Below are 16,296 nucleotides of genomic sequence, written 5' to 3'. Positions count from 1 at the left end.
ACTGATGTTTTGGTGAAGCAGACACATGCTCTCTGCCTTTTGGCTTTCTATTGGAAAGATGATTGATTTCCTCTTGAAACTGCTCTAATGCAAAGTGGTGGTTACCTGAGAAAGCCTCATTCATAAGCTGTGGGTGGGTAACAGAGGATGGGAGTAAGACCTGGTTTTCGCCCCATAGAGAGAAGGCTCTTACAGTTTGGCTTTGTTCTGGACTGAACAAGAAGAGCAGAGCACATGTGGTCTTCATTAGTGACGCTCCTTTGAAATGCCTCCAAGTCTTTGGGTTGTAACTTTAGCACACAAAGGGGTAGGGGAGTGAGGAAGGGAGAAGGGAAGAACAAGGGAAGAATGAGGCTGCTGGAGTTATCCCTCTGAAATCCATACTTGGACACACTTTCTGTTTTTTCCTTCCCCCTCCTTTCTTTCTTGTTCTTTCCTTTTTCTCGCCCCACAGACACAGGATTGTTCTTAGCCTTCTGAACTGGGAAAATATATTAAAATTTAAAAAAATTCCACTGCTTTTCTGTCAAAGAAAAACCAAGATGAATAATCTCTTCTAAATTATAAGCACTAAATGACTGAGTGAAGCAGTTATCATTTCATTGCTCTTTATGCATATGTGCCTGTGTATAGGCTTTTGTGGTCACATGAAGCCTGTGAGTCTCCAGCAGGCTGGAGTTTAAAAACCACTTTTGAAGGAGTGGTTAGAGAGCAGGCAGGAGAGTGGGAACTGATCTGGGAAGCTGAATGAATGGGTGTTGATCTCTGCTCATTAGGAACCTTGTCACAGAGCTGCAGCCTGATCAACATGCCTGCCCTCCAACTGCATGGTGCTTCCTCTTGCTTTAGAATTGTACACCTCTACTCCTTCCCAGAAGCTAATGAAGAAGGAAGTAGTTTGGAAATAGCCATACTAACTCTGCATATGTTAATTTTCCATGATTTTGCCCATCTATTAATTACATTTGGATTTCAACCCTCTTAAATTCACAGTTACGCATACATGGCTTTCCATATCAGAATTCAGTTAGAAACTGATGAAAACTAAAGAATATTATCAGAAAAATAACCAACAGCAAATACAAAGTGTCTCTATTAGACCCAGGGGCAATTGAGATTCCACCCTGCAGCCTGCAGGAAATGGGAATATTTCGCGTCACTGAGAAAATGACATCCATGTTTCTGGTACTGAACGGCTGGTAAAGGATCCCTTTAACTCCTGAGTGAGTTTGGGAACATCAATGTCTTCAACTGGCCAGAAAAAACAAGTAAAGCATGAAACTCTCTCACATGCCCATCCACCCACTTTGTGCTCCCTCCCAGGGAGACTGAATTTCCCAGGTAATGGACATTGATGTCAGAAGTAAAACAGCTCTATTGAACAGGCTGAAATAAAAAGGTGCTGACATGGGAAAGGCTCAATTGCATAAGTGCAGGAAGGCAACAGCCCAGACCTGCATCGGGAACAGCTGCACCTTCATGGCAGGGCAAGAGGAGACCACCAGATCTGTCTATAGGAAAAGCTTCTCTCTGAGGTTTTCACCATAACTGCTGAAACAGATATTTCTGCCCAACTGCGAACCATGGTTGATGCTCACAGGACTCTGTGCTCAGAGCCGTGGGTAGCAGCAGAGGGGTTGGTGCCTGGGCTTCTACACACTCACTCAGCCCCAGAAGGTATTTTGCCTTTGTAGTCCTTTTTGTCATTTTCCTCTCCACTGATGCTATAAAATCCAGTGATATGCCAAGGGTGCTGTAACAGCTCTGTTACCAAAAGCACAGTCCAAACACTGTTTAACAAACGAGGCTTGTACAACAGAATGAGTGCTATACATAGCTATGAGCAACTATACTTAACTGGAAAATGCTTCTCGCCTTGCCTACATAAGGATTTGCCATTCAGCGTCCATATGAGGCTGTATCATTCAAGAACATCATTCAGCTTAGCATACAAGAATGTTGGGGTCTTGGGGTAAATCATGTGTTGTCAAAGGGGATCGTTGCCAAATGTTGCTTTGGTCCAGCTGTGTTTGCCCAGCACTGTGTACAGACCTGGCATATCCTCTGCTCTGTCTTGGGCACAGGGCAGAGGGGCTCCAGCATTAAGGCAGAACTGAGCAAGTGCTCCATCATCCTCCACAGGGCTTCTTGCTGACTGAGAAACAATCTTGGGAAATGTCAAAAAGTGCCAATGGAGTCAATGGTACAGGCTATCTCATTCTTACAATATATAATCCAGAAAAAGGAATACTTTGTTTGCCTTCATTAAGCATAAGCACTCACAGGCTAGGCATTAGGATGTGGGAGTTGCCTCCTCTTATTCCTCTTTCTGTATATGGTAATAAAATGCAGGAAGGTATTATTGTCCCTGTGACCCACAAACTGTTTTCTATAGATTGAAACACTGAAAACCCCCTAACATTCCTGTGGGCAGATAAGTTCCAAAAAGAAAAAAAAGCTTAGAAGAACAGGTGTGGTGTTTTGAAGCATGATTATGACTAATTACATATTTTAGGAAACCAGTGCAAAAACAGCGTCACTCTAATCTCCCAGCAAGTTCACAGCCAGGCAGCTCTCCCAGTTCATAAGGAGAGAGATCAAAATCAAGCTCAAGACAGTAATTTTTATACCACTTGGCATTCTAGTAATGACTACAAAAGGAACATAACCCTTTTGTCTCTGTACTTCTACAGACATATTTGCTGTGTAACTATTGCACCCCATTCATAGTTCTTTCTAAAAGCTTGGGCTCACTCCTGCTCCTGTAGCTCTTTAAATACTCATTCACGTCAGAAAAACAGCTCTGAACAATACAGGGCTCTATTGCTTGGTTCTTATCTCACCTTCCCCAGTCCAATCCTGTTATAATGCTATTGGCTTCAATATTCAAGCCCTGATTAATGCCACTGTAAATAAGACCAAATCAGATACAGCCCATGCTGTTCTATGAGAAGACATACAAAATAGTTGAGGACAACCAAATAAAATCTTTCATTCAAGAACAAAACTAGAAATTGTTTTTTTTCTAAGTAGTCAAAAAGGTTGACTTAGGTAAATGCTAATTACCAAATGGATAAAATGGATTAGTGTCAATACACACATGAAAGTCAGCAAACAGATTAATACATGCTCAACATGTGTGATGCTATTTCATTTCTGACCAGGTCACTAATGGCCACAGATACAATTTCATGTTCATTTTGGAGATATCTTCACAGACCATGTAGGCATTCCTCACTCCTTCTTAGTGCAAGGTAAAATGTGCCACATAAAACACCGCTGCACTCCCGCTGTGCAGTTGGAGCTCCCGCTGTCCAAGTGACCCATTTCCTAAAGCACAGGTGGTCCTCTAAAACCCTGTGTGTTTTCCAAGAGCCTCTTCAAGCAAAGGCAATCAGCTTTGGTGGGCAAGGGCTTAAAAATTTAAAATTCAGAGGTAATAAAGTAGTCCAGCATTTCAGTCTCTCCTTGAGAGTAAAGCTGCAAACCATTATTTTGACTCCTTTCCTGTTGTATGTAGAATAAACCAATCAAAATGGAAAATATGTATTTAAAAAAGCTCTAATACCAAGATCTTAAAAGCTAAATCATATATATTTATAGCAAAGGTTCACAAAGTAAACCTGACAGTGTTGTTGCAAACTGTGCTGGTTACCAGATGGTTTTTTTTCCCCTTCTACTTTGGATTATATCTGTAGTGTGCAGAGGTACACTTTAGATTAGCATGCACTGGGTGATGGATCACATTATACTTCAGAAGAGCACATTGTTTTTGAGAAATGTCCGTGATCTGTTTGTATCAGAATATCAATTATGTAATGTCTCCCCTGTGTTATTTTGAATATTTCTGTTGTCTACAGAGACTAGAAATTGCAGATGCAGGCAGAGATTTTTTTTTTTGAGTTAAACATTTTCCATCAGTTCGACATTTGGCTTCAGGTTTCAAGTTCAAACTTATTCTTCTGTTATCCATATGTTTGCCCGCTCTTCAAAATAGAGACTTTCTATAAACAAGATAAATTTCTTTCATAAAATGCTCTGATCTAAATTTTTGTAATGTGACCATTGTTTTCACACGTCAAATGGAAGGTACATTTCTTTCAGAAACTAAGGGCTTGGCATGTTCTAAAACTTTAGCAACTGATTGCATCTCAAGTGGGGACTCTGAATATTATTAAGTACTTTACAAAAATTTCTTCTCTCTATAATGGGGCTGTCCATAGTTGACAGAAAAAATTATTACTTTCTTCAGGCATTTTGGAGTCACTTACTTTTACTATATGGTTCATTATATGCCTAACTTATATCTAGTGTTTATTATCCTGAAAAAAAATACATTCTTTATTAAGCATTTTGAGACCCACTTATAAACAAACTGCTACAAAAGAGCCTGGAATTAATAACAATAAGCCACAAGTACCAAATAATCATTCAGATCTTACCCTCCTAGCCATAAAAATAGGAATTCATTGCTTTTTATACTTCCATTTTATTGCCCATGCTGACTTTTCCTCTGTGATAAAACAACCTCAATCTTTCCAGTGTCTCTTCAGTTGGACTGTAAATGTTCTTCTGTTCTGTCTCTGCACCTTTCGTCCTTTTCCTCTTCTGCAGAGTCCTTTCTGCCACAGAACCAAGCAAGGTGTCACAGCTGTAAGCCACTGCTAGGTCCAAGGCCCCACAATATTGTCCTATCATCATTTCAGCTTCCCAAATAGCTGTACTGAATTTATACAGCTTTAAAGGCCTAGCTTTTTTAACATGCCACTGCATGACAAATTGGAGCAAGCCTTTAGAGAAGGAAATGTCAATGTGTACAAAGATGTGATTGAAGGTGTGGAAAGGCTGGGCACATGAAGGCACCTCTCCTCCTCTCTGCGTCTCTGAGGGAGATGCCAGATGAACATAGAGCATATAGCAGAGCCCTTATAGCTGCTCCCATAGCTGCTTCCCAGGAAAACACACCAAATGTACAGAATGATAGACTGGGGAAACTCATGCTGAAGGTGAGAAGTTTTGCTATGGTCTTGGGCTTGGTTCTCACTCACACTAAATGGGACCTTTCATACCCCAAGTCTGGGCCTTGGAGAGGGTCTGCAGAATGCTGAATTTTTGCATGCATGGCAGAGCTGAAAGGGAATACAGATATTGGGAGAGGGAGCAAACATGAATGTGATGAGGCACTTGCACTGTTTGCCTTTACCGTGAACTGTCAACGGTGACTGTCCGTACGCAGACACCAACGTGCTATTTTCTAATACTTCTCAGAAATCAACCTTCAGTTTTCCTGGTTTAAATTTTCTTTAAACGTGGGAAAGAAGAGCTGTCTCCTGGCTGTAACCAGCTTGTTAACCCAGACAGCAATAACATTGCTAACCTCCAGATCTCCAAGGGCAGTCAGAAATATGAGCCCTGCAGGACTGACAGGGGCACGAGAATTTAAGGATCCCATATCTGTGATAAAAATCTAATTCTTTACAAGATACTTATAGTGCTTGATTTTCTTGAAGACAGCAGGAGTGAAAGAGCACAAGACCTTTTCTTTCCTTGCTGTGCCAAGGGTCTTTCACAGTCAGTGCTTTGTCCAAAAGCTCCCTCCATCTTCCTCTAGGTGATAGTCCCAGGCCAAGTTTTCTATGCTCAGTGGTGCTGCCTTCTCTTTCTAGCATGTCTGCTGCTTCACCTTCTTTCATTCATTTCCATTTACTCATGAATCACCATTGAACAACACCATATGCTGTAGAGGTGGCACTGCTTTGGACTGTATGTTCTTGTGCTGGGGCGGAGAGCGTGCTGGTTTCTACTGCCTTGTTCCACAATGGCTTTCTCAGCCATTCCTTTGCACCATCTTAAAGGACAAGGGCTGCACCTGTCCAGTTGCACTTTTCTCTGAGGTTCAGTGCAAACCAGCAAACAGAATCTTGAAACACCTTCCTGAGATTTGATATCCCTGGGTAAGCAAATGGAATGTCAGGCTGCTTTCCTACGCTACCTGTACTGCAAATAGTGTTTATTCTGATAACAAGCTGCAAAGTGCAAGACTATGTTGTCATAATTGGAAGATCAAAAAGTAAAGGAACTCTGGCATTTTGGCCTTCTCAAGATGCTGCCCACACCAGTAGGCAGGTTCTATTGGACTGCTTTTTGCTGCTCTTCTAATTACTCTTCTGTGCTGTGTTGCAAAGCAACAAATGAGACATTGCTGCCTTGCTGGTCACATTTTACTTGACTGGTTATTGCCACTTGGCGTCATAAAAAATAAATACAACAAAACTAGAAACTACATTGGACATGTTCATTCTATTTAATGAAAAATTTTACTTTGGATGTTCTAGAAACTCCAGTTTTGTGACAGCAACTGCACATAAAGATCCTTCCCCTGTGTAAGCAATAGTAATTTTTATTTATAGAGTGTACCTTCGAGGAAAATATTTCATTATTTTCCATTTCTCTCTTTCATTAAAGACCACTGAAGACAAAAAAGCTAAAATGTTTGAAAAGGACCTGTGTCAGTCTCCTTTTAATGAGCCATGCAGGCTCCTTTGTGGAAAGACAATTTCAGTTATGCAGAAGTCAAGCTTCAGTAAATTCTCAGCTCTTCTAAATGAGCTAATGGTACAACTTTTCAGGCAGTGATTTTCAGATCCCTGAGAATTGTATTTGGATAAATGACTCAAAATAAAATCTCTCACAAGTGTTGATGGCTGGTTCTGCAGCAGTATGTTCAGAACCCATAAATGTTCCTTTCCCTGAAAATCCAGCAAATGTCATGGCAGAAACACTTATCTGAGCGCCAAACTGCAAACAAATGCTGTTAATATTCACAGAACACAGATTCCACATTTGGAATTGATAGCATGCACACAAGAAACATTATTCCAGATGTTATGGCTATAGTTATGGCTAATGAGAGGAAGAGAAGTGTAGCATGAATCTCCACACCCAATCAAATAAGCTCTGAACTGGAAGCATGGTTGCAACAGAATACTTGCAAACAAGGGTTCTTTTTGGTAGATTGAAATTTAGTTTTTGGCCCAAAAATGATCAGCTAACACTGTCCACATCATTAGTTGTTGTCTTCCCTGATGGGGGAGAAGTGTAGATTTTTGCCAGGAGAAAAAAGGAGGCGAATGGGACTTCATGGTTCTCAGTCTCCAGATAGGTGTTTATTATCTAAGGAGTACAAGCTACTGGCATGGCTTAGACATAGCACAGAGCAGAGAATGCAGCAAGAAGACAACTTACCAAGATCTCCCAGCCTTTTTAAAGGTGAATTACCCAATGAAAGCTTAAAATGTAAGAGATTTTCACTTTTTTACCAATGTCCAACAAGTTCCTAAATCACGTAGACAGGAACTGCGGAATTCTTTATCCAATCATCCCAAACCACTATTGCTGCAAAATGTGGAGTTAGTGAAGAAGGAGAAAGAAGCTTTTAACGACAACTTATCCTCCATTTTGAGGTTTTCTACTTCTATCTATTTACTACGCAAATAGACCTAAAAACTCTGAATTTTTCACCCTGTGATAATCTCAGATAGTATTCTATCACCTAATTCACACCATTGTAGATTCAAATTCTTCCCAGAGGCTAGGCAAATTTTCCCATGGACAAAGGTCAAAACCAGTACTGTCCAGGGGGGTAAAACCTTTCAAAACAGGCAGAGAAATATTCTCTGCATTCTAGGTTCCCACAATCAGCAGCTGTGGCTATTTTGTGAGTGCTTTTATGACAAAACCTTGCCATTCATACGAGAACTGAAATTGAAACTTTCAACCTGAGTGATAAAATTCCAGAAGGAAAAAACAAGCTGGTACAGAAAATCTGAGTTCTTGATACTTGTAGGGTGTTGATTCAGGATTTTGAGATGTTTTCACAATTAAAAATCAGTTGCCCTGATGTAATGCATGGAAGATAGAAAGTAGTCAAGACTGCAGTAGCCAAGAAACTCCCAACTGCAAAACATTCCCCAGGCTATATTTCATCCATTCTTGATTCCAACAGTTAGAGGCAAGAGTAATTCTGCACACAGAACAGCCAAAAAATGGCAGCAAGAGCTGGAACATGTAACAGGAGTGACTGCCAGAGTCACCTAGGGTGCCAGCAACATCACAGAAAATGTGCCTGTGTCAGAGTGATCCTGCTGGGCTACACCTGTTGCACCAGTACAACAAGACTCTGTTCCCAGAGCCCACTCACTTGTGGCCAGTGAATGGAAGAAGACAAAGCAAATTACTGACAAAGAAGTGGGAAAGAGCTGAAACGTGTTTTGTGTGCCATCATAACCAATAACAAACGGACAGCACAGACTTCATGTCTATTAGAGACATAAGGTACTTACAGACCCTGAGAGAAAAGCATTACATACAGCCTAGTAAAAGGGAGACATGGGAAAGGCCAAAAAACAGTAGCCATATTGCTCCCCATACTTGGAAGCAGCTCACAAGAAATAAATGCAGCAAGTCTATTCAGGCAAGGAACAGTTCTCCCTGCTTGTTTTCCACTCGCAGGGAAAACTGAATCGGTGTGGTACTTACAGAGCACCCTAATCCTTCTCTGCAAGACCAATGCATTATCTTAGCTGTGCAGTGTATCTAATCACTCTGAGGTGGTAAATGTACCCTGCCACCAAATTACCTCTCTTTTTTCTCTTCCTCTCCCACACTCACAGCCACATGGTCCTCCTACCATGTCTTCATACCAGCTTTAGGGCTCACTGGACCTTCCATAAACCAATGCGATTCATTAGCACAGTAAAAACTTGCCCAGGTGGATTATGTTGGAAGGAAAGAGGGAACTGATGAGCTAACTCAAATCACAGGCAGTCTGGCTAGATTCAAGTCAGGGGAAGTGACAGGATAATTAGGATGAGAGCAGAATTTGCCGTTTTTGACAGTGGGAGCTTAAATTCATTTCACTCTCTCTCCTGAAAGCCTCAGATAACCCACATAAAGTAACTGAGTAACACTCAACTCTAAAACTCAACCACTGCCTCCACTTTGAGCCAAGGAGCTGACTTACCTTGGGTTTCTACTCCATATCAGAAGCATTCAACTCTGAAGTCAACTGGGATTAACTTGACTGCAAAACCAGCTTTCAGCAGTCAGTGGCCTCCTCATCAGGTTGCAAAAGCAGGCTTACATTTTCTTATGTCGTCTTTGATTTCTTCATACTTTTATTCTTGATTACACAGTGGGCAAAAGGCTTCTTCTTGCCCAGGTGGCTTTAAGTCTCATCTGGAAACCTCGGAGTCAACAGTCTTCTAGTGGAAGACAATGACCTCTTAAGGTCTCTTAATTCCCATGGAATTCCATGGTATTCCCATACCAGCCCTTGAGTGTTTGGAGTTATCTGGTCTGCAGCTTGGAGGCAGCCATCCATCCAAGGACTTCAGTTCTCCCTATGCTTGCCTTTAGCCAACACTGGCACTGCATCAGTTCATTCCATCAGATCCTAGCCCCAGTGTTTCTGCACAGAGGCACCTTGCAAGATCCCTTCCCCCATTTAATTACTCAAAATTTTTACAAATAATTCACAAGGTTTTGAGCCCTGAGAGAAAATGAAGACTACTTTTTAACAGGTAGGTAAAACTGCATCTTTGTGTTTTGCTGGAATTCCCCTGCTCCTTGAAGTGACACCCACTAAAGATAAGCTGAAGAGATCAGCTGTTAAGGGAGACTTTTCTCCTCAGCAACACAGGCTCGATGGGCTGCTTTTGACATCACTTCCCATGGACAATCTATGCAACAGCAAAACCTTCAAGGCACGTTGTAGCTGGAGTTGAGCAAATCCAAAAGCCCAGCTCAAATGCTGGGGTGAGAGCAGCAGCTAATATCACGGCTTAAGCAGAAAGGAATTTTGTAGCAGAGGGTAACTCCTCCCTCTCTGCAGGGGAGAGCTCTCCGGGAGATAACACAAAAACCATGGAATTAACTTCCTCAGGAACTTAACAACTGACCACAGCAAACCACACTTTTTTTTTTCCTGACCCTGCTCTCGCTAAGGTAAACACGTATCACCATTAAAAACAGGAAAATAAAAACCACTGTAAAAGCTTAACTACCTTATTAAGCCAAATCACCATACTGAAACATAACACCGCCCCTGAAGGAGAAGTGCCCCCATGACCAATTTCTGTCACCAAACGCCCGAGTGTAAATACTCTGATATTACGGAGATGAAGGAGAAGCAAGAAAAAGCTTCATGCAATACCTCTGCATTGCAATGTACCTGCAGTGTCAGATTTGAAGGGGTGTGAGATTCTCACACCCCATAAAGCACACCAATCACACAGAGACCACAAGCCAGGCTAATAATACTTTGCCTTGAAAAGGGGTACTTTGAAATGGTCATTTTCTGTGCACAAATGGAATGGCCAGTGTTCTTCCCTAGTACACTCTGGAGGAAGTATAAACCCTTTCTCTGAATTTCCAGTACTGACAGTGCACAATCTTATGCCTAATAGGAAAAACCTTATGCTTCACCAAGTTCTACTTAATACACTAAAAGAAAACTAGTCTCCTTTGTTTGCTCATGGATGATGAGACAATTTCTCCTTTGAAAGCAAAAAAGATTTTTTTTGTTTGAAAAAAAATAAATTGCCTTGTTAATAGATGAATGACATCATAAGTAGGCTGGGAATTAGCATATGAACTCCTAGTCCTTGGGAAGGTTTGTGTTAGATTGGGCAAAAGCAACTAAAAAATAAATGCCCTTCTCAATTTGTCATTGGAAAATTAGGAGTTTCTACCCTTTAGGTTTTCCTTTTCTTGACTTTTTGGTTTTTTGGTTTCTGGGTTTTTTTATCTGCTGCAGCTGCAATACAAGAGTTTCTTGCTTTCTATTGACAGGTGTTGACCTTTACTAATGGATTTGTATAGCCATATTCTGTCAACACATCAGTATTACTCAGTGTTTCAAGAAATGGACTGGCTGAGACTTGGAGACACGTTCAGGGACATTTTAATTCAAACCTCCAACTGCTTTTAAGAGACCATATCTAAAAGCTCCCTTCCAAGACGCTGGAATGTGAAGTATGTGGGAAATGTTATCTTATTGGCCTCATGTCTGCCAGTGATTGTGAAACAGCTTCACTATTCTGGGAAAAAACAACCATGATTCCAGGCAAAGAGAGATTCATGTAAGCTTGTTAAAAGCTTTAGGAAATACAAATAATATAGAATCTGGAGTAAATCTATAATGCTCCATCGCGTGACAAAAGGATTGGTGTGAATGTGATTGCCATTTTTAATCACTTCACGTAAAAACATATAGAAACTGAAAAAAATGTAGATCTAGCACAGCTTGTTGGACCTAATTCACCTTTAGATCATTTGTTCTCAATGTGGTCTGTCTTCCCTGGAGATATAACAGGTCATTTCATTTGTGGTGTGTCACATAGCCAGAGAGAAGAATGAGATGCTGAACCATGGTGTCCAGATTAGTCTTGCACTGCAGTCCCTGGAGGCAAAGCAGGGTGGTATCTACCCAGTGGGAGGTGTGTGCAGCCTCGACTCCGGGTGCTCAGCACACACGGAACTCTCATCCAGTCTGTGGGCCTTTCCAAGGAAATGAGTGGAGTCTTGCACGCACTTAAAACTAGAAATTAAATTCTGTCTACTTCTCAGGTCTTCATTTCAGTCACTTCTAGGTAATCCCAGAGAAAGGCATAGCAGGTACACCCACCCTGTCATGCAGTGCTTGTGAAGAGACGCTAGGTGTGGAGTGAGGGTTGAGGGTTACCATGCTTCTTTCTGGGGACTCACAGCAGCTTTCATCATAGAAGAGGCAGATTTTCCTGACACTCGAGCAAGTATGTTTGTACAAGTATTTCCTTTTCAGACCCACTGTAAAGCAAACAACAGTGAGATTTTTTTTCTCAGAGAGATAACACAGGTCTTAAATGAAATGAGCTTGTCTCAGGGCATGATATTAAGGTTCTCTTAATATTTACACAACCAAGTAAAAATTATGTTATGCTATGGAGCAATTTCCCTTTCAGTAGTCTGATCTTTTCAGTGGTGTTAGGACATAATTTGGGAAGTTTCCAAAGTTTGCCTTGACAATCATGTTAAGCTCCCTACCAGCTACACAATGTCAATACACAATGCATTACATATATACTGGTTGCTGGCCAGCTGGCATTTTAAATGAGTAGTTCAAGGAAAAGCAATTTTGGTGAGGGCTGACCACAGCTGGCTTGACATTAGACTAAATTTTCAGGACTTAGCATTGCCAAGCCTCCAGAGACTTAAAGACTCACTTAACATTATTTTAAACTTTGACTGACTCAACCACTTCAGTAAATAAAGAGGGTGTGAGGGATCCAAGCATGTCAAATCCCTGCATATGTAACTCTCTGTATTTCATTTGCTTATTGAATACATATATTTTATATCTGGTTTTTGTGCAATGATTTGAGTGTCATTCTTATTCTTGTCACAAAGCAAGTGTGGTAGCTGAACTGCTTCCTTGAACATATGTGACCACCACATAATGTAAATATTGCCAAATGTTGCCTCTTGGCCTTTGGAAGACCATAAGGAATCTAAATCTGCAGAGAATAATGTAGTGATACAATGTAACTAAGCTTGTGGTACACAAAAAAAGTCTGAAGTTGTCTGAAAAAAGTCTGAAAGTAGTAATTGAGAAATCAGAAGGTAGGCTGTTTTAATCACTTTTTTTGCACATGGATATTTCACTCCCAAATACACCAAAGTATATACCAGTAAAATTTTCAGTAATTTACAATATGTCCCTGCAGAAAATAGTAATTGAAACACAGTTATAGATCTCTCTTTTCTGGTATGTATTCTGGAAATAATTCCAGCTTCAGCTTAATTTCATTTAATTTTTTTAATGAAGAAGTCCTATTTGAAACCATTTGACTGGAATATATCAAACAAAGTACAGTGTTGATAAAGATGTAACATTGTTATAACTTTAAATAGTATTCCTAAATTATACAACACCTTCTGTAAGTCATAAAATATTGGAAGAAAATCAGAACTCTATTTCTATAGAAATAAACTGTTCATAAACAGTTCAGTACAGTTCTGGGTGCATCATGTTCTAATTGCCTCTGGTGAGCAATAATATTTAAAAGATTTCCAAATAAAAACATTTTCTCTCCTACGCAGTTTATATCTGCAAATGCTAACTGATCCTTTTAAACTATTAAAAGGAGATTTTTGAAAAACTGTTGTCCTTATCTACAGACTGAGGAACAGGCATATCTTCCAGTTAATCAACAACCAAGCTGTGACAAGAACTCAGAAATTCTAAGCTCAGAACTTGGCAGATGCCTTCTGTCCAAAAGGAAAGGACAGAAAAAAAAATCTGAAGAACATATCTGAAAATATATTTCAAATATATTCAGCAACAGATAAACATGACTAAGAAAGCAATTACAACTAAAGCATGTCAACAGTGTATACTTATAATTAAAGTGAGGCTTATGATTTGCTTTCCCAACACTGCATCATAAGAACTCACAAAGATCAGTATATTGTCGTTTAGTTAATGATGCAGAGTGCCTTAGTTATGACTTTTCCTAACTTTTGAAGCTCGACATCTGAGATTTTAATAGTCCTGTTCCAAAACCTTATAGTATAAAATGAGTAAAGAAGTAGAAGTGATCGATTCAGGATGCAAAGGAACTGTCAAGATTTTAAAAATATGCAGTAATTTGCATTCATTAGAATAGCCATGAAAATTTCACAGAAGAATAAAAGTTGAATCAATTCTCATGTGGGAGGCCAGACATGTCAACAGCAACTAGGTGAAGAAGAGCTCCCTCAGCCCATTCTTCCTCCAGGAGGATGGCTCACTCCCAGGAGGAGGCGGGATGATCATTGATGAAGATTCTGCTTCCTCTCAAAGACACAATGGTGGTGCAGTCTCAGGCATGGTAATAGAGTAGCTAGAATAACTGGAATTTTAGGACCTCTCTTAGAGTAGATTGTATCCTTGTGCAGAGTTGGTATGGTGCACACTGCAAGTCCACATTGCAAAAGTTTTTCTGACTTCCTCAGTAGCTTCCTTGAGAAAGCAATATTGGGAAAACAACAAACAGGCTTTTCAGTTTTTGCAAGTTTGATTTAGCAGTGAAAAATAAGGAAGAGAACCAAGAAGCAGTGTCAAAGTACAGTATCCTCTGCTCAGTCTATTTTAAAAATTAAGCACAAAGAAGGTTTAATGTTTAATAGCACTTTTAATACTGAAGAATTTTATGTCAGAATTTTGATTTAGCAGAGGGATACAAAAATCTGCTGAAATCAGAATACAAGCACAATATAGTAATTGCAACTTATAACTGGATCACAATACACGTCATAGCCATTTCCAGTCTCCCTGTGGACACTTTCATGTTTGGCATCCTCAGTCGCAGGGAAGGAATGCACAGGTTGAAGCCAGTTCAAGCATTTGGTCTCTTTGAAGTTCATTTTATTGATCATTCAGTTTCCATACTCTGTGCTAAGCCATGTATATCCTTTCCCCATGCTGGTCTTGCTAACTCAAGAAGACATTCACACCTTTTTGATTAACTCAGGGAAAACTCAGTTTATCAGCTGATCCACTCAACTGATCCCACCCTACTTTGTGTTGAGATGAACTCAGCTGATGTGCAATAGCTGTGGTCAATGAGGTTCATGAGCCCATCCCTTGCCTTGTGAGCCCTCTTCCATTGTAGGATTGGTCCATCACTCCCAAGCACATGATGCCAAAGAGCTCATCAGAAATTGTCAGCAATTGCTCCACAGACTACAGGGAACAAACCCTTGAAACAGCAGAATTTCTCCAATGCCATGAAGCCAGTTCCAAAAAGAAGGGTCAGGCTTCACTTAAAAGTGATTTTATATGTTATTCTGGGGGATGGGGAGCAGAGAGAAACGTAGAAAGCAAACACCCTTCTCCCCTGCCCAGAGAATAGCATTTTTTTTCTAAAATAGAGGAGAAAAAATAATTGCATGGAATACTTTTGCTTTTTTTCCCCTAATTTTTCTCACTGCACTGGACTTTGGAGGGCCGAAATGGAGCACCTGGGCTCACTGTGCTGCTCACCCAGCTTTCAGAAAGCATGATTTATGCATCATAGAGTCTCCTTATATATCACCCAAAGAGTAGAATCTTACTTTGGTGGGTCTTATACAGCAGCTTGACTGGAGGAAATCCTTTAGAAAGAGGATGATACTAAACCCATGCTCTCACATTTGCTAAGGTTGGAACTGACAAAATATTTGGGTTTATAGATCTAGAACCAGAAGAAAACATGCAAGTAAAGCATTTTGAGTTGGACCAAAATTAATTAAATGCTTCTTTTTTCGTGCCAAATAAAGCAAAAACCAGAAGGTGTATTTGAAGGTTTTCCATGCAATCTAAAAAAAATCCCCTTATTGCTTTTGAAAGGAATTTGCAAAAAAAAAAAAAAAAATCAAAAGAGCAGAAGATTTATGCGTAGAAAGCTGTTGGACAATAGCTGTAACCTTGTTCAGTAATTCAGTAATTTTTATATCCTCTGCCCAGGACTTAAGAGATCCAGGTGCATCTCTGCCTGTGGCAGTTTGGACTCACATCCCCTACCTCTGAGAAAAAGGATTTTAATCACCAAACGATAGGATATATGTCAGATTGCTCCCCTTCTATTGCAGTCTTTTTAGCTTTGGTCATGCTCAGTCTTTTCAGCCAGAAGCAGATGTGAATAGCACCTCAGGCTGCTGGCAGAGCATTAAGGTGACGTGGCCATGGGTGCTGTGAGGAAACCCCAGCCCCAGGCTGCATCTGTCCCCAGCTCTGCTCCAGCTGAAAGACTGTGCAAGGTGTGAGGCACCAGAATTCAAGTTCCTGGCCAGCTGCACCTCTAATCAAGTGCACAAACCAGATCTCCATAGGAGAGTAAAAGTCTGTGCACGCAGGTTTACACAACTGAATCGTCCAGAGGTGTGGTTTTAAAGGCACAAGAAGGATTTTAATCCAGCTCTTCCAGATAAAGAATGAGTTGGTCCAAAGGGCCATTAATTTTGTTGGCTTAGATCCGTTTTTATTAATGAAAAGTAATGATCCTATTCACCTTCAATTCATAACTTTTTTCACAAAACCACGTTTTTCAGAAAATCCTTGGAAAAAAAGAGTAATTTCCTCCAGCTCTATGCCTGGCATTGTGCTGATATGCAAAATCACATTATACAATGCAATAGAGCAGAATATCTGATGGAGAAAAGAACCATAATGACAGCTGCTTTATAAGCTTCTCCTGATAAATACAAATGGTTAATATAAGAATGTATATATATGCA

At 40.3% G+C, this 16,296-nt stretch overlaps 1 long non-coding RNA gene across 5 annotated transcripts in view; it reads right to left on the bottom strand.

Moving 5' to 3' along the window:
• LOC138104342 (uncharacterized) overlaps positions 1-8,755 on the bottom strand; it is a 50,162-nt gene extending 41,407 nt beyond the window's left edge. For all 5 annotated transcript variants that reach the window (XR_011148028.1, XR_011148022.1, XR_011148024.1 and 2 more), the window contains exon 1: positions 8,639-8,755. This is a non-coding gene — a long non-coding RNA (uncharacterized lncRNA). The remainder of the gene's footprint in view (positions 1-8,638) is intronic.
• Positions 8,756-16,296: the final 7,541 nt, after the last annotated feature.

The sequence above is a fragment of the Aphelocoma coerulescens genome, chromosome 1, assembly GCF_041296385.1.
Source record: "Aphelocoma coerulescens isolate FSJ_1873_10779 chromosome 1, UR_Acoe_1.0, whole genome shotgun sequence".
Lineage (NCBI taxonomy): Eukaryota > Metazoa > Chordata > Aves > Passeriformes > Corvidae > Aphelocoma > Aphelocoma coerulescens.
Note: the sequence above shows the minus strand (reverse complement) of the source record. Positions and strands in the feature narration are given on the sequence as shown.